The sequence below is a fragment of the Salmo salar genome, chromosome ssa13, assembly GCF_905237065.1.
Source record: "Salmo salar chromosome ssa13, Ssal_v3.1, whole genome shotgun sequence".
In the NCBI taxonomy this organism is placed as follows: Eukaryota; Metazoa; Chordata; class Actinopteri; order Salmoniformes; family Salmonidae; genus Salmo; species Salmo salar.
The window spans coordinates 112,731,699-112,750,028 of NC_059454.1; the positions used below are offsets into that span (position 1 = coordinate 112,731,699).

At 44.6% G+C, this 18,330-nt stretch overlaps 1 protein-coding gene across 1 annotated transcript in view; it reads right to left on the reverse strand.

Moving 5' to 3' along the window:
* il11ra (interleukin 11 receptor subunit alpha) overlaps window positions 1–16,591 on the reverse strand; it is a 97,330-nt gene extending 80,739 nt beyond the window's left edge. The window contains exon 1 of the mRNA XM_014139063.2: window positions 16,411–16,591. The gene's annotated coding sequence lies outside the window, so the exon portion shown is untranslated. The remainder of the gene's footprint in view (window positions 1–16,410) is intronic.
* Between the last annotated feature and the right edge of the window lie 1,739 nt (window positions 16,592–18,330).

Genomic DNA, 18,330 nt, shown 5'->3' on the forward strand with positions numbered 1-18,330 from the left:
TGATTTGATCTTCCTAGTCCTCATTGCCAGTGTTCTCCCTAGACTCTCCCTGCTCCCAAAGGTGCTGCTTGTTGCCTTGCAGACACCTGCGTCTGTGATCTAGGAGGAATTCAGCTGTCTGGAACTCCCAGAGAGCGTTCTCTTTGATCCAATCAAGGCTTTTTATCTCTCTGTTGGATAAGACTCACACATACGGGGAGAGAGAGAGAGATACAGCGTGAGAGCTAAAGAGAGAGAACAACATAAGTTTTTTTCCCCCCCATGTACTCTCCTCAGGAAAAACAAGTAATATAGTATGTATTTAGGACAGAGTAGCTCTATCCAGAGAAGCATGGTGTTTCAGAGCTGAGGGTACCTGGCTAGTGTTACTATGTGGTAAATCTAGTGAAGCATGGCGTTTCAGAGCTGAGGGCACCTGGCTAGTGTTACTATGTGGTAAATCTAGTGAAGCATGGCGTTTCAGAGCTGAGGGTACCTGGCTAGTGTTACTATGTGGAATACAGCAGGTAGCCAGTTACTGGGTCGTAGTATGAAGTACATAGACCAACACTGCCCTGGGCCATTGTATTGAGTATTAACCTCCCTGGATCCTAAACTGGATCCTACAACTTCATTAAAGAGATGTTCTGGGCCATGAAAACAACTTGATTAAAGAGATGTTCTGGGCCACGAAAACAACTTCATGAAAGAGATGTTCTGGGCCATGAAAACAACTTCATGAAAGAGATGTTCTGGGCCATGAAAACAACTTCATTAAAGAGATGTTCTGGGCCATGAAAACAACTTGATTAAAGAGATGTTCTGGGCCATGAAAACAACTTGATTAAAGAGATGTTCTGGGCCATGAAAACAACTTCATTAAAGAGATGTTCTGGGCCATGAAAACAACTTCATTAAAGAGATGTTCTGGGCCATGAAAACAACTTCATTAAAGAGATGTTCTGGGCCATGAAAACAACTTCATGAAAGAGATGTTCTGGGCCATAAAAACAACTTGATTAAAGAGATGTTCTGGGCCATGAAAACAACTTCATGAAAGAGATGTTCTGGGCCATGAAAACAACTTGATTAAAGAGATGTTCTGGGCCATGAAAACAACTTGATTAAAGAGATGTTCTGGGCCATGAAAACAACTGAAAGACTTTTAAAGACACAGCACTGGGTGGAACTGAGTGACCTGAAGGGAGTTTGAGTGATTATTAGACATCAATTATGGTCAGTTTCTGTACAGTCTTATTTAACATCGACTGGTCATATTTTATAATGAGCTGCTATGGAGAACATGACAGCATAAGAGTCCATTTTGCTCCCCTCACTGCAAGGCAAGCATATTGCATCTACTAATATGGACGTGATAGAACTGGTTCTGTAATGTGTTTTATCAGAGTCCAAAACCTGTACGCGTACAAAAAGCAGTGTTCTACAATATTGGTACGTTGCTTTCATACTTTTCCAATTCTCAACGGAGCTCAAGCAATTTCTCCAACTGTCTGTCAACACAGTCAAATGAATAGAGGAGACGTAACAAGAGTTGGGAATTGTGGGGAGGTGCACATTCGGGCTGAGCATCCCCCCGTGGATGGTGGTCTCAGAGCCGCGTAGCAACGGGACGCTGGACTATCATCTGTGGACTATGATTTACGCTCCAGCAAATAGGATGTGATTCAGCTGCTTGTGTTTTCTAGGAAGTCACACAGAGCTACTTGTGTTTTCTAGGAAGTCACACAGCCAGAGGAGGAGAGGTCAAGAGGAAAGGCATTCCCAGCAATAACAGCCTGGACTGTCAAACAGACAGATCTACTTGAAGACATGGGTAAATAACTAAACACCGTATTAAGATACAACGCCTGTTGAAACTGGAGATGGAAGGACAGAGGAGAGCCAAACCAGACTGGACAGAGGAGAGCCAAACCAGACTGGATAGAGGAGACTGGACAGAGGAGAGCCAAACCAGACTGGACAGAGGAGAGCCAAAACAGACTGGACAGAGGAGAGCCAAACCAGACTGGACAGAGGAGAGCCAAACCAGACTGGACAGAGGAGAGCCAAACCAGACTGGACAGAGGAGAGCCAAACCAGGGACTGGATAGAGGAGAGACAAACCAGGGACTGGATAGAGGAGAGACAAACCAGACACACACACACACACACACACACACACACACACACACACACACACACACACACACACACACACACACACACACACACACACACACACACACACACACACACACACACACACACACACACACAGCTACAATGTACACCTGCACGCTCTCCCTAAGCAAACATCCTGGCTTCATCATGATATAGCAGCTTCAGTACTGTGTACAGTTTGTGCTTAGTTGATGCATGTCCAACTACCTGCCCATCTGCACAGTACAGGGCGTATGATGCATGTCCAACTACCTGCCCATCTCCACAGTACAGGGCGTATGATGCATGTCCAACTACCTGCCCAGTACAGGGCGTATGATGCATGTCCAACTACCTGCCCATCTCCACAGTACAGGGCGTATGATGCATGTCCAACTACCTGCCCATCTCCACAGTACAGGGCGTATGATGCATGTCCAACTACCTGCCCAGTACAGGGCGTATGATGCATGTCCAACTACCTTCCCATCTGCACAGTACAGGGCGTATGATGCATGTCCAACTACCTGCCCAGTACAGGGCGTATGATGCATGTCCAACTACCTGCCCATCTCCACAGTACAGGGCGTATGATGCATGTCCAACTACCTGCCCATCTCCACAGTACAGGGCATATGATGCATGTCCAACTACCTGCCCATCTCCACAGTACAGGGCGTATGATGCATGTCCAACTACCTGCCCATCTCCACAGTACAGGGCGTATGATGCATATCCAACTACCTGCCCAGTACAGGGCGTATGATGCATGTCCAACTACCTGCCCAGTACAGGGCGTATGATGCATGTCCATCTACCTACCAGTCTCCACAGTACAGGGCGTATGATGCATGTCCAACTACCTGCCCATCTCCACAGTACAGGGCCCCATGACCTCAGAGCTCAAACTACCTTCTAAAGAATAATCTTGGCCACTTTTCCAAGCATTTATATCAGCTACTTACAGTGCCAAATCAGACATTGGCTACAGCTATGATATATGATACAAGCCATTTCTCTTTCTGAGAGATACAACTTACAGTTAATTTCCCATGAAGACAACAAACACAGTTTGGCAGACGGACAGCGAGATGAAGTCGATACCTATCTGCTCATGTTTGGGTATGTCCCAAATGGAACACTTTTGCCACATATAGTGCACTACATTTGACCAAGGGCAGTGCACTAAATAAGAAAATAGGGTGCCATTTGGAATGCACAACCTCTTTTCATTCTGATATTCCAGACTTGTACCGTAGTGATGTCATCCTGAACCTTCACTTCCACACCACAGTCATCTGGACTATACAGCACTACAAATAAACAGGTACCTGTTCAGCGTGATATAAACATGATAGAAACATGAAGATCGTTAGCATCACATTAGCGATTTGGTTCTATTTGTATATAACCTTTATTTATCCGTGTTTAACCTTTATTTAACCTTTATTTATCCATGAAGTCATGTTGATTAAAGACCTCTTTAGAAGGGAGATATTGTTTTACCAGCCACTGTTCAGTGGTACCAATGTCCACTAATAATCACACCACCAAGTCCGCCATGGTGTAGTAGTGTGTAGTAGTGTGTAGCCGTGTATAGTAGTGTGTAGCAGTGTGTAGTAGTGTGTAGTAGTGTGTAGTAATGTGTGGTAGTGTGTAGAAATGTTCAGTAGTGTTTAGTAGTGTGTAGTAGTGTGTAGTAGTGTGTAGTAGTGTGTAGAAATGTTCAGTAGTGTATAGTAGTGTATAGTAGTGTGTAGTAGTGTATAGTAGTGTGTAGTAGTGTGTGGTAGTGTGTAGTAGTGTGTAGTAGTGTTTAGTAGGCCATAGTAGTGTGTAGTAGTGTATAGTAGTGTATAGTAGGCCATAGTAGTGTGTAGTAGTGTATAGTAGGCCATAGTAGTGTGTAGTAGTGTGTAGTAGTGTGTAGAAATGTTCAGTAGTGTGTAGTAGTGTATAGTAGTGTGTAGTAGTGTTTAGTAGTGTTTAGTAGGCCATAGTAGTGTGTAGTAGTGTGTAGTAGTGTATAGTAGTGTGTAGTAGTGTGTAGAAATGTTCAGTAGTGTGTAGAAATGTATAGCAGTGTGTAGTAGTGTTTAGTAGGCCATAGTAGTGTGTAGTAGTGTGTAGTAGTGTGTAGTAGGCCATAGTAGTGTGTAGTAGTGTGTAGTAGTGTTTAGTAGTGTGTAGTAGTGTGTAGTAGTGTGTAGTAGTGTGTAGCAGTGTATAGTAGTGTTTAGTAGTGTGTAGCAGTGTATAGTAGTGTTTAGTAGTGTGTAGTAGTGTTTAGTAGTCCATAGTAGTGTGTAGTACTGTGTAGTAGGCCATAGTAGTGTGTAGTAGTGTGTAGTACTGTGTAGTAGGCCATAGTAGTGTGTAGTAGTATATAGCAGTGTATAGTAGTGTATAGTAGTGTGTAGTAGTATATAGCAGTGTATAGTAGTGTATAGTAGTATATAGCAGTGTGTAGTAGTATATAGTAGTGTATAGTAGTGTAGTGTAGTAGTGTATAGTAGTGTATTGTAGTGTGTAGTAGTGTGTAGTAGTGTGTAGTAGTATATAGTAGTGTATAGTAGTGTATAGTAGTGTATAGTAGTGTATATTAGTGTATTGTAGTGTATAGTAGTGTATTGTAGTGTGTAGTAGTGTGTAGCAGTGTGTAGTAGCATATAGTAGTGTGTAGTAGTATGTAGTAGGCCATAGTAGTGTATAGTAGTGTGTAGTAGTGTATAGTAGTGTGTAGTAGTGTGTAGTAGGCCATAGTAGTGTATAGTAGTGTGTAGTGGTGTGTAGTAGTGTGTAGTAGTGTATAGTAGTGTATAGTAGTGTGTAGTAGTGTGTAGTAGGCCATAGCAGTGTATAGTAGTGTATTGTAGTGTGTAGTAGTGTATAGCAGTGTGTAGTAAGAGTCTTCCCTGTAGCTCAGTTGGTAGAGCATGGTGTTTGCAACGCCAGGGTTGTGGATTCGATTCCCACGGGGGACCAGTACGGGGAAAAAAATTTATGAAATGTATGCATTCACTACTGTTAATCGCTCTGGATTAGAGCGTCTGCTAAATGACTCAAATGTAAATGTAGTCTGTAGCAGTGTGTAGTAGCAGTGTGTAGTAGCAGTGTGTAGTAGCAGTGTAGTAGCGTGTAGTAGTGTGTAGTAGCAGTGTATAGCAGTGTGTAGTAGTGTGAAGTAGTATATAGCAGTGTGTAGTAGTATATAGCAGAGTAGTATGTTGTAGTGTGTAGTAGTGTGTAGTAGTGTATAGTAGTTGTATATAGTAGTATATAGCAGTATATAGTAGTATATAGTAGTATATAGTAGTGTGTAGCAGTATATAGTAGTGTGTAGTAGTATATAGTAGTTGTATAGTAGTATATAGTAGTATATAGTAGTATATAGCAGTGTGTTGTATAGTAGTATATAGTAGTATATAGTAGTATATAGTAGTATATAGTAGTGTGTAGTATATAGTAGTATATAGTAGTATATAGTAGTGTATAGCAGTGTGTTGCAGGCCATAGTAGTGAGGTCATAAAGAGACATGCGTTGTCTCCTCTAACTGTGACTCACAGAGATAACTAGTGAACTTCCTGCTAGACTCCTACAGTCATTTCCTATTTAAAAGTTATATTGGCTTCCAGGGCATTATCACTTTTAAACAGCGGGTTACCAGCACATTCAAATAATGATTGACATATTTTCATTAAAAACGCTATTTTTATTAATTTATTCATACTATTTCAACCTTCCACGAGATATAGTCCCAACACAAATCTAGGGTTGCTACCAAAGCAGGCTGGTCGTTCATTAAATCGGTTGGGTTGCCAGGGACTCGACCCAGTCGTTCAGTCTATTTGTTCTGTATCTATGGACCCAGTCGTTCAGTCTATTTGTTCTGTATCTATGGACGCGACCCAGTCGTTCAGTCTATTTGTTCTGTATCTATGGACGCGACCCAGTCGTTCAGTCTATTTGTTCTGTATCTATGGACGCGACCCAGTCGTTCAGTCTATTTGTTCTGTATCTATGGACGCGACCCAGTCGTTCAGTCTATTTGTTCTGTATCTATGGACCCAGTCGTTCAGTCTATTTGTTCTGTATCTATGGACGCGACCCAGTCGTTCAGTCTATTTGTTCTGTATCTATGGACGCGACCCAGTCGTTCGGTCTAAATGTTCCATTGCCGTACTGGCTGGCAACGTTCTTATCGCTAGCTAGCCAACTACGGCTAACTTAGTCACGTCAACAAGCCAGAATAACAGTGAAGTAGCTGCATTTGTTTAAGCTGTTTTCAAGTGACATGTATTTGGATACATCCATAACAATGAGCCAATGAGGCGATATTTCGCCTGGGATAGAAAATGTGCTCACTCATCAGGACACTGTTGTTCAGAGGAGCAGGCCAACCACACGGTCAACCGCACGGCCAACCACACAGCCATCAACACAGCCAACCACACAGCCATCAACACAGCCAACAGCACAGCCAACAGCACAGCCAACCACACAGCCAACCACACAGCCATCAACACAGCCAACCACACAGCCAACCACACAGCCAACCACACAGCCAACCACACAGCCATCAACACAGCCATCAACACAGCCATCAACACAGCCATCAACACAGCCAACAGCACAGCCAACCACACAGCCAACAACACAGCCATCAACACAGCCATCAACACAGCCATCAACACAGCCAACAACACAGCCATCAACACAGCCAACAACACAGCCAACAACACATTCACTTCAAACTGAAGCTGGAAAGACTGTAAACTAGCTGCACTTCATTTCGTTTGACCTGTTTTCTATTGACATGTATTTGTATGTATCAATAAAAATGATTCTGATTCATGATTTCGACTGGTTGAGAAAAGCTGGCTGCCTGTCTGTCTCATCCCGACTCCCAACCCCGACACGTTCATTACTCTTTACTTTTTTAAATGTAACCTTTATTTAACTAGGCAAGTCAGTTAAGAACAAATTCTTATTTACAAATGGGACAGTTGGAGATCGAATTTCAATATTAACTTAAAACAATGTTGCAAACGTCAGAGGGATAAACAGCGAGGTTTATACAAATCTCCGCTGTTGAAAAAGCAAATGCTAGTTTAAAAGAAATGGGAGATAATGTCTAAAATCTTTTTACAGTTTTACAAGTTTATACATTGTCTGGCTGGGCTGATGAGACAGTGGATGCGCAGTGAGATGGAACAAGCCATTAAACTTCTGGAACATACACTGGCTGGAAAGCGATTTTATCCAATCAGCATCCAGGATAATTTTATTTTATGTAACCTTTGTTTACTAGGCATTAGACCCACCTGTATATAAAACCCAAATATTTACCCTCTCATTACCCTTCGTTCTGTGAATATCAACCAGAGGACAGAGCGTGTCCCTATTCCTTACATAGTGTACTACTTTTGACCAGAGGGAATAGGGAATAGGGTACCATTTGAGACACAGCCCTGTGAGTCAGCAGTTATTAAACCTTTCAGACTCTGGTCCACTTACCCTCCTATCTCAGCACTGATGTTGGAAATGAGTCAGTCTGAGTCTCACTCTCTCTCTCTCTCTGCATCTCCTATCTCAGCACTGATGTTGGAAATGAGTCAGTCTGAGTCTCTCTCTCTCTCTCTCTGCATCTCCTATCTCAGCATTGATGTTGGAAATGAGTCAGTCTGAGTCTCTCTCTCTCTCTCTCTCTCTCTGCATCTCCTATCTCAGCACTGATGTTGGAAATGAGTCAGTCTGAGTCTCTCTCTCTCTCTGCATCTCCTATCTCAGCACTGATGTTGGAAATGAGTCAGTCTGAGTCTCTCTCTCTCTCTCTCTGCATCTCCTATCTCAGCACTGATGTTAGAAATGAGTCAGTCTGAGTCTCACTCTCTCTCTCTCTCTCTGCATCTCCTATCTCAGCACTGATGTTGGAAATGAGTCAGTCTGAGTCTCTCTCTCTCTCTCTCTCTCTGCATCTCCTATCTCAGCACTGATGTTGGAAATGAGTCAGTCTGAGTCTCACTCTCTCTCTCTCTCTGCATCTCCTATCTCAGCACTGATGTTGGAAATGAGTCAGTCTGAGTCTCTCTCTCTCTCTGCATCTCCTATCTCAGCACTGATGTTGGAAATGAGTCAGTCTGAGTCTCTCTCTCTCTGCATCTCCTATCTCAGCACTGATGTTGGAAATGAGTCAGTCTGAGTCTCTCTCTCTCTCTCTCTCTGCATCTCCTATCTCAGCACTGATGTTGGAAATGAGTCAGTCTGAGTCTCTCTCTCTCTCTCTCTCTCTGCATCTCCTATCTCAGCACTGATGTTGGAAATGAGTCAGTCTGAGTCTCTCTCTCTCTGCATCTCCTATCTCAGCACTGATGTTGGAAATGAGTCAGTCTGAGTCTCTCTCTCTCTGCATCTCCCTCGACAGTACTGACTAGGGTCTGGTTAAAATTATTTTTGGCATAGAGGAACAACGTCCCTGCCTGGGTCACTAGTCTATACGCTTGAATAAAATACTAAATGGTAGCTAGCAAGATGGAGATCAGAGGTTATTTTTAATGAGCGCATTTCACAAGTGGCTAGTTTGCAACAACTATCGTTACTAAAAAAAACAATGCAAAGGTTTGCCTTCAAAATGTGTTTTTGAAATTGTGATGTTCTGACATGTCTGCCTCGTGATGTGTTGGGAGAGTTGTCTGTCTGAAGAGGATCCACCCCGGAGAAGTGAAGTAGAAAGTGATGTAGTTCCTCTGTGCCAACAGAACCCATCACTGAAACCAGACCATAGTCTCTGTCTCTCTGAGCAAGGGCTGGCCTCTCTCTCTGTCTCTCTGAGCAAGGGCTGGCCTCTCTCTCTCTCTCTCTCTCTCTCTCTCTCTCTGTCTCTGAGCAAGGGCTGGCCTCTCTCTCTCTCTCTGTCTCTGAGCAAGGGCTGGCCTCTCTCTCTCTCTCTGTCTCTGAGCAAGGGCTGGCCTCTCTCTCTCTCTCTGTCTCTGAGCAAGGGCTGGCCTCTCTCTCTCTCTCTCTGAGCAAGGGCTGGCCTCTCTCTCTCTCTGTCTCTCTGAGCAAGGGCTGGCCTCTCTCTCTCTCTCTCTCTCTCTCTCTGTCTCTCTGTCTCTCTCTCTCTCTCTCTCTGAGCAAGGGCTGGCCTCTCTCTCTCTCTCTCTCTCTCTGTCTCTCTGTCTCTCTCTCTCTCTCTCTCTGAGCAAGGGCTGGCCTCTCTCTCTCTCTCTGTCTCTCTGAGCAAGGGCTGGCCTCTCTCTCTCTCTCTGTCTCTCTGAGCAAGGGCTGGCCTCTCTCTCTCTCTCTCTGTCTCTCTGAGCAAGGGCTGGCCTCTCTCTCTCTCTGAGCAAGGGCTGGCCTCTCTCTCTCTCTCTGTCTCTCTGAGCAAGGGCTGGCCTCTCTCTCTCTCTCTCTCTCTCTGAGCAAGGGCTGGCCTCTCTCTCTCTCTCTCTCTCTCTGAGCAAGGGCTGGCCTCTCTCTCTCTCTCTCTCTCTCTCTGAGCAAGGGCTGGCCTCTCTCTCTCTCTCTCTCTCTCTGAGCAAGGGCTGGCCTCTCTCTCTCTGTCTGTCTCTCTGTCTCTCTGAGCAAGGGCTGGCCTCTCTCTCTCTCTCTCTCTCTCTCTCTCTCTCTCTCTCTCTCTGTCTCTCTGAGCAAGGGCTGGCCTCTCTCTCTCTCTCTCTCTCTGTCTCTCTGAGCAAGGGCTGGCCTCTCTCTCTCTCTCTCTGTCTCTCTCTCTGTCTCTCTCTGTCTCTCTCTGTCTCTCTCTCTCTCTCTCTCTCTCTCTCTCTCTCTCTCTGTCTCTCTGAGCAAGGGCTGGCCTCTCTCTCTCTCTCTGTCTCTCTCTCTCTCTCTCTCTCTGTCTCTCTCTCTCTCTCTCTCTCTCTCTCTCTCTCTCTCTCTGTCTCTCTCTCTCTCTCTCTCTCTCTCTCTCTCTCTCTGTCTCTCTCTCTCTCTCTGTCTCTGAGCAAGGGCTGGCCTCTCTCTCTCTCTCTCTCTCTCGAGCAAGGGCTGGCCTCTCTCTCTCTCTCTCTCTCTCTCTCTGAGCAAGGGCTGGCCTCTCTCTCTCTCTCTCTCTCTCTGAGCAAGGGCTGGCCTCTCTCTCTCTCTCTCTCTCTCTGTCGCTCTCTCTCTCTCTCTCTCTCTCTCTCTCTGTCTCTCTGAGCAAGGGCTGGCCTCTCTCTCTCTCTCTCTCTCTCTCTCTCTCTCTCTCTGTCTCTCTCTCTCTCTCTCTCTCTCTCTCTCTCTCTCTCTCTCTCTGCTCTCTCTCTCTCTCTCTCTCTCTCTCTCTCTCTCTCTCTCTGTCTCTCTCTCTCTCTCTGTCTCTGAGCAAGGGCTGGCCTCTCTCTCTCTCTCTCTCTCTCTGAGCAAGGGCTGGCCTCTCTCTCTCTCTCTCTCTCTCTGAGCAAGGGCTGGCCTCTCTCTCTCTCTCTCTCTCTCTGAGCAAGGGCTGGCCTCTCTCTCTCTCTCTCTCTCTCTCTCTCTCTCTCTCTCTCTCTCTCTGTCTCTCTCTGTCTCTCTCTCTCTCTCTCTCTCTCTCTCTCTCTCTCTCTCTCTCTCTGTCTCTCTGAGCAAGGGCTGGCCTCTCTCTCTCTCTCTGTCTCTCTCTGTCTCTCTCTCTCTGTCTCTCTCTCTCTCTGTCTCTGTCTCTCTCTCTCTCTCTCTCTCTCTCTCTCTCTGTCTCTCTCTGTCTCTCTCTGTCTCTCTCTGTCTCTCTCTCTCTCTCTCTCTCTCTCTCTCTCTGTCTCTCTGAGCAAGGGCTGGCCTCTCTCTCTCTCTCTGTCTCTCTCTGTCTCTCTCTCTCTCTCTCTCTCTGTCTCTCTCTCTCTCTGTCTCTCTCTCTCTCTCTCTCTCTCTCTGTCTCTCTCTGTCTCTCTCTGTCTCTCTCTCTCTCTCTCTCTCTCTCTCTCTCTCTCTCTGTCTCTCTGAGCAAGGGCTGGCCTCTCTCTCTCTCTCTCTCTCTCTCTCTCTCTCTCTCTCTCTGAGCAAGGGCTGGCCTCTCTCTCTCTCTCTCTCTCTCTCTCTCTCTCTCTCTCTCTCTCTCTCTCTCTCTCTCTCTCTCTCTCTCTCTCTCTCTCTCTCTCTCTCTCTCTCTCTCTCTCTCTCTCTCTCTCTCTCTCTCTCTCTCTCTCTCTCTCTCTCTCTCTCTCTCTCTCTCTCTCTCTCTCTCTCTCTCTCTCTCTCTCAGCTTCAAAGAGCGCAGAAATTAGTGTGTACAGATCATGTGGAGTTAAGAGCTGGCAGCAGATGAGAGTCAACTATAAGGATAGAAAGTAGGGAGGGAGAAGAGAGGCGAGTAGAAGAAGGGAGAGGCGAAAGCAGTATGGAAACAAAGTCATGAACTCCAACAATGCTAACCACCAGTTTATAACTCCAGCCTGCCATTTCATGTCCAGTTCAGATACAATTCAAAAGTCTCCATCTAGCTTCCTCAGTTTCATGTTGGAACTGTGTTTCTCAGATAACTGTGTTCTGAATTTCTCCAGTACTGTGTTAGTGTTCTGAAGGCCACAAAAGCAAATAGGACGCCATTTGGGATGCAAACATATGTTAGTGTTCTGAAGGCCACTATAGCGAATAGGGCGCCATTTGGGATGCAAACATATGTTAGTGTCATCATTCCATTCCAGCTCCTTTATTTAGAGTGAGGCCTCCTTTTCTGCAGACTGGAGGATTTTTTTAATTTTTTTAACCTTTATTTAACTAGACAAGTCAGTTAAGAACAAATTCTTATTTTCAATGACGGCCTAGGAACAGCGGGTTAACTGCCTTGTTCAGGGGCAGAACGACAGATTTGTACCTTGTCAGCTCGGGGATTTGAACTTGCAACCTTTCGGTTACTCGTCCAACGCTCCAACCACTAGGCTACCTGCCCCCCCCCCGATATGACCGAGCCATCCTCCTCTTCTGCAGACTGGAGGAATGACCGAGCCATCCTCCTCTTCTGCAGACTGGAGGAATGACCGAGCCATCCTCCTCTTCTGCAGACTGGAGGAATGACCGAGCCATCCTCCTATTCTGCAGACTGGAGATATGACCGAGCCATCCTCCTCTTCTGCAGACTAGAGGAATGACCGAGCCATCCTCCTCTTCTGCAGACTGGAGGAATGACCGAGCCATCCTCCTCTTCTGCAGACTGGAGGAATGACCGAGCCATCCTCCTCTTCTGCAGACTGGAGGAAGGACCGAGCCATCCTCCTCTTCTGCAGACTGGAGGAATGAACGAGCCATCCTCCTCTTTACAGTATATCATTTTGTTTTCTATTTTACTCACAGAGGGTTCAAACACTATATTAATTTTTCCCACAGTGATATTAGACTTCATACCAGCTAGTGTATTTTGACAGGATCTCCAACTACGATCCACACAGCGAAGGTATGCATAGTAACACTCACCACAGATGTTTCTCTACTTATGTATTATGCTTAGCAAACAAGAACCAAATACCTACAGTAGACCTAGAGCATGTTTTATGCTGAATCCTGTCTATTTCAAAGCAATATAGGAAGACGATCCAAATCTCAGCTTTTTCAAATAGACAGACAAACGCAATCTAAGCATATTTGAACTGTGTTTGATATACGGTTGATTTGATGTTGACTTTTGGTCTAGTTTTTCTGAATGCTTGTATAGAGACCAGGCAATAACACAACTCCAACATAATACAACTCTATCAAGACACAACTCCAACATAATACAACTCTATCAAGACACAACTCCAACATAATACAACTCTATCAAGACACAACTCCAACATAATACAACTCTATCAAGACACAACTCCAACGTTATAAAACTCTATCAAGACACAACTCTATCATTACACCAACTCTAACGTAATACAACTCAATCATGACAAAACTCCAACATAATACAAATCCAACATAATACAACTATCATGACACAACTATATCATGACACAACTCTATCATGACACAACTCCAACATAATACAACTAAATCGTGATACAACTCTATCATGACACAACTCCAACATAATACAACTCTATCATGACACAACTCCAACATAATACAACTCTATCATGACACAACTCCAACATAATACAACTCTATCATGACACCAACTCCAACATAATACAACTCTATCATGACACAACTCCAACATAATACAACTCTATCATGACACAACTCTATCATGACACAACTCTATCATGACACAACTCTATCATGACACCAACTCTATCATGACACAACTCTATCATGACACAACTCTATCATGATACAACTCCAACATAATACAACTCTGTCATGACACAACTCAATCATGACACAACACTATCATGACACCAACTCCAACATAATACAACTCCAACATGATCCAACTCCAACATAATACAACTCTTTCATGACACCAACTCCAACATGATACCCATGATGGGGGTACAACGGTACAATCCCAAGTAGGACCACACTGGTTACCCACACAGGCACTGAGGTTATCTCTTCCCCTTTCTGTGTGTGTTTGTTGAGTATCAACATGATATCAAGAGACAATGTTTTGGATGAAGTTATGACTGAACAAAGGAATTGAAAAAGACTGTGAAGCGGAGTAGAGGGTGGACTGTGGAGAACCATGGACAGAGACACACAGCTCAGAGACACACAGCTCCGACACACACAGCTCAGAGACACACACAGCTCAGAGACACACAGCTCAGAGACACACAGCTCAGAGACACCCAGCTCAAAGACACACAGCTCAGACACACCCAGCTCAGAGACACACAGCTCAGAGACACCCAGCTCAAAGACACACAGCTCAGACACACCCAGCTCAGACACACCCAGCTCAGAGACACACAGCTCAGAGACACCCAGCTCAGACACACACAGCTCAGAGACACACAGCTCAGAGACACACAGCTCAGAGACACCCAGCTCAGAGACACACAGCTCAGAGACACCCAGCTCAGAGACACACAGCTCAGAGACACACAGCTCAAAGACACACAGCTCAGAGACACACAGCTCAGACACACACAGCTCAGACACACCCAGCTCAGAGACACACAGCTCAGAGACACCCAGCTCAGAGACACACAGCTCAGAGACACACAGCTCAGACACACCCAGCTCAGAGACACCCAGCTCAGAGACACACAGCTCAGAGACACACAGCTCAGAGACACCCAGCTCAGAGACACCCAGCTCAGAGACACACAGCTCAGAGACACACAGCTCAGAGACACCCAGCTCAGAGACACACAGCTCAGAGACACACAGCTCAGACACACAGCTCAGACACACCCAGCTCAGAGACACACAGCTCAGAGACACCCAGCTCAGAGACACACAGCTCAGAGACACACAGCTCAGAGACACACAGCTCAGAGACACCCAGCTCAGACACACCCAGCTCAGAGACACCCAGCTCAGAGACACACAGCTCAGAGACACACAGCTCAGACACACCCAGCTCAGACACACCCAGCTCAGAGACACCCAGCTCAGACACACCCAGCTCAGAGACACCCAGCTCAGACACACCCAGCTCAGACACACCCAGCTCAGAGACACCCAGCTCAGAGACACACTACCGTTCAAAAGATTGGGGTCGCTTAGAAATGTCCTTGTTTTTGAAAAAAAAGCCATTTTTTTGTAAATTAAAACATCAAATTGATCAGCAATACAGTGTCGACGTTGTTAATGTTTTAAATGATCATTGTAGCTGAAAACAGGAGATTTTTTAATGGTAAATCTACAGAGGCCCATTATCAGCAACCATCACTCCTGTGTTCCAATGACACGTTGTGTTAGCTAATCCAAGTTTATCATTTTAAAAGGCTAATTGATCATTAGAAAACCCTTCTGCAATTATGTTAGCACAGCTGAAAACTGTTGTCCTGATTAAAGAAGCAATAAAACTGGCCTTTAGACTAGTTGAGTATCTGGAGCATCAACATTTGTGGGTTCGATTACAGGCTCAAAATGTCCAGAAATAAAGAACTTTCTTCTGAAACTCATCAGTCTATTCTTGTTCTGAGAAATGAAGGCTATTCCATGTGAGAAATTTCCAAGCAACTGAAGATCTCGTACAACGATGTGTACTACTCCCTTCCCAGAACAGAGCAAACTGCCTCCTACAACAGGACAATGACCCAAAGGACAGCTCCAAACTATGCAAGAACTATTTAGGGAAGAAGCAGTCAGCTGGTATTCTGTCTATAATGGAGTGGCCAGCACAGTCACCGGATCTCAACCCTATTGAGCTGTTGTGGGAGCAGCTTGACCGTATGGTACGTAAGAAGTGCCCATCAAGCCAATCCAATTTATGGGAGGTGCTTCAGGAAGCATTGGAGTGAAATCTCTTCAGATTACCTCAACAAATTGACAACTAGAATGCCGAAGGTCTGCAAGGCTGTAACTGCTGCAAATGGATGATTTTTTGATGAAAGCAAAGTTTGAAGGACACAATTATTATTTCAATTAAAAATCTTTTTTTTATAACCTTGTCAACGTCTTGACTGTATTTCCTATTCATTTTGCAACTCATTTCATGTATGTTTTCATGACCCCAAACGTTTGAACGGTAGTGTAGCTCAGAGAAACATGGTCAGAATTAGGACTACAGATCAACAGACTAAATATCTGCATGGCTGATCTATTCTCAAGTGTAAAAGGTGAGGTTGCAACACTTCTTTGGATGTAGCACATTTTTTTTAAACGGGCAACTTTTATTCAACTTTTTATAAATACTTATAAGCGTTCATAGGCATTTCCTTATAGTATTGGTTAATGTAAGATGTGTATCTAACTTATACATTTTTAAATCATTTAAATTCATCTAGAAACACTTTGGCTTTGATGAAAGTTATTATAAAGTGTTCCAATTATGATAAACAAAAAACAACAACAATGTATTTGGAATCCCTTTTTTTGCAATAAAATGTTGTTTTCAATCTTTCTTTGCAACTTTAGTTGAGTTTAAATGGAGCAATACTAGCTGTTAGCTGTTTATTGGAGACATTAAAGAACATTACTGAAACATCATCAATAACGGATCGGCTGGAGCTTGAAACATGAATTATTCTCGCAATCAATCAAATGAAATCTACAGACATATCTAAACATTTAACATAAGACATTTCCTGCAGTAGTTGTAGTAGAAAATACTGAAAGTAGTATTGAGTCCTAGATAGGCTACAGAACGAAACCTTTTTCATGGTTACGCTCAACGGACTCATCCCGAATTCATATTCTGTGTCTGAATTTATAACTTTCGCGAACATAGTTTTAAAAAGAAAACAACTTACCTTCAATATCTTCAAAAGTTAAAAGGGCATTTTCGGGTGTTCGCGGTCCATGACTTTGACTTTGTCGAGTTTTACTTTCCGAACTGCAGATAGTCTACTCCGGGACAAGTTGAGTTGTGAAACGGTGCCAGCGGTGTTCCAGAGAGGATCCCATTGGAGGAGCGGGGCGTCAGTAAGGAAGAGGCCGACATGGTGTTTCCTGCAGGGGGGATTAGGGGGGCAGGTCCCGGTGCTGTGTTCGTGTCTGGGCATTGGAGGAGCGGGCCAGTCAACATTGGTTAGATGTTATATAAATCCTTTATCAGCGATAGGTAGATCCTACAGTAAGCCTGCTGTAAATATATAGGCCTAACAATAGTTCATTATCGAACAGAATATAATAGAAAAACGTTTTAACATAATACTAATGCACACATTCTGAACCTACAGCGCATTCGGAAAGTATTCAGACCCTTTGATTTGTTTCAACATTTTGTTAGGTTACAGCCTTATTATAAAATGTATTAAATCGTTTTTTTTCTCCTCATCAATCTACACACAATACCCTATAATGACGAAGAAAAAACATATTTAAAAAAATATTTGCTAACTTATAAAAAATACAAAACTGAAATATCACATTTACATAAGTATTCAGACCCTTTACTCAGTACTTTGTTGAAGCACCTTTGGCAGCGATTACAGCCTCAAGTCTTCTTGGGTATGACGCTACAAGCTTGGCACACCTGTATTTGGGGAGTTTCTCCCATTCTTCTCTACAGATCCTCTTAAGCTCTGTCAGGTTGGATGGGGAGCGTCGCAGCACAGCTATTTTCAGGTCTCTCCAGAGATGTTCGATTAGGGTTCAAGTCCGGGCTCTGGCTGGGCCACTCAAGGACATTCAGAGACTTGTCCCGAAGCCACTCCTGCGTTGTCTTGGCTGTGGGTTTAGAGTCGTTGTTCTGTCACGCCCTGATCTGTTTCACCTGTCTTTGTGATTGTCTCCACCCCACCTCCAGGTGTCGCCTGTTTTCCTCAGTAGTCCCTGGGTATATATTCCTGTTTTCCCTGTTTGTCAGTCAACCAGCGTGTTTTTCCGTGCTCCTGTTTTTTCCTTTTCTCTGTTTTTGCTAGTACCTCCCGGGTTTGACCCTTGCCTGCCATGACTCTGAACCCACCTGCATGACCGTACTGCCTGCCCTGACCTCGAGCCTGCCTGCCACTCTGTATCTCCTGGACTCTGACCTTGTTATGATCTTTTGCCTGTCCAAGACCATTCTCTTGCCTGCCCCTTGGATTATAATAAATATCAGAGACTTGAACCATCTGCCTCCAGTGTCTGTATCTGGGCCCTGTGCTCTTATAGTTGTTCTGTTGGAAAGTGAACCTTCGGCCCAGTCTGAGGTCCTGAGCGCTCTGGAGCAGGTTTTCATCAAGGATCTCTCTGTACTTTGCTCCGTTCTACTTTGCCTCGATCCTGACTAGTCTCCCAGTCCCTGCCGCTGAAAAATATTCCCTCAGCATTATGCTGCCACCACCATGCTTCACCGTAGGGATGGTGCCGGGTTTCCTCCAGACATGAAGCTTGGCATTCAGGACAAAGAGTTCAATCTTGGTTTCATCAGACCAGAGAATCTTGTTTCTCATGGTCTGAGAGTCTTTAGGTGCCTTTTGGTAAACTCCAAGCGGGCTGTCATGTGCCTTTTACTGAGGAGGGGCTTCCTTCTAGCCACTCTACCATAAAGGCCTGATTGGTGGAGTGCTGCAGAGATGGTTGTCCTTCTGGAAGGTTCTCCCATCTCCATAGAGGAACTCTAGAGCTCTGTCAGACATGACCATTGAGTTCTTGGTCACCTCTCCCCCGATTGCTCAGTTTTGCCGGGCGGCCAGCTCTAGGAAGAGTCTTGGTGGTTCCAAGCTTCTTCCATTTAAGAATGATGG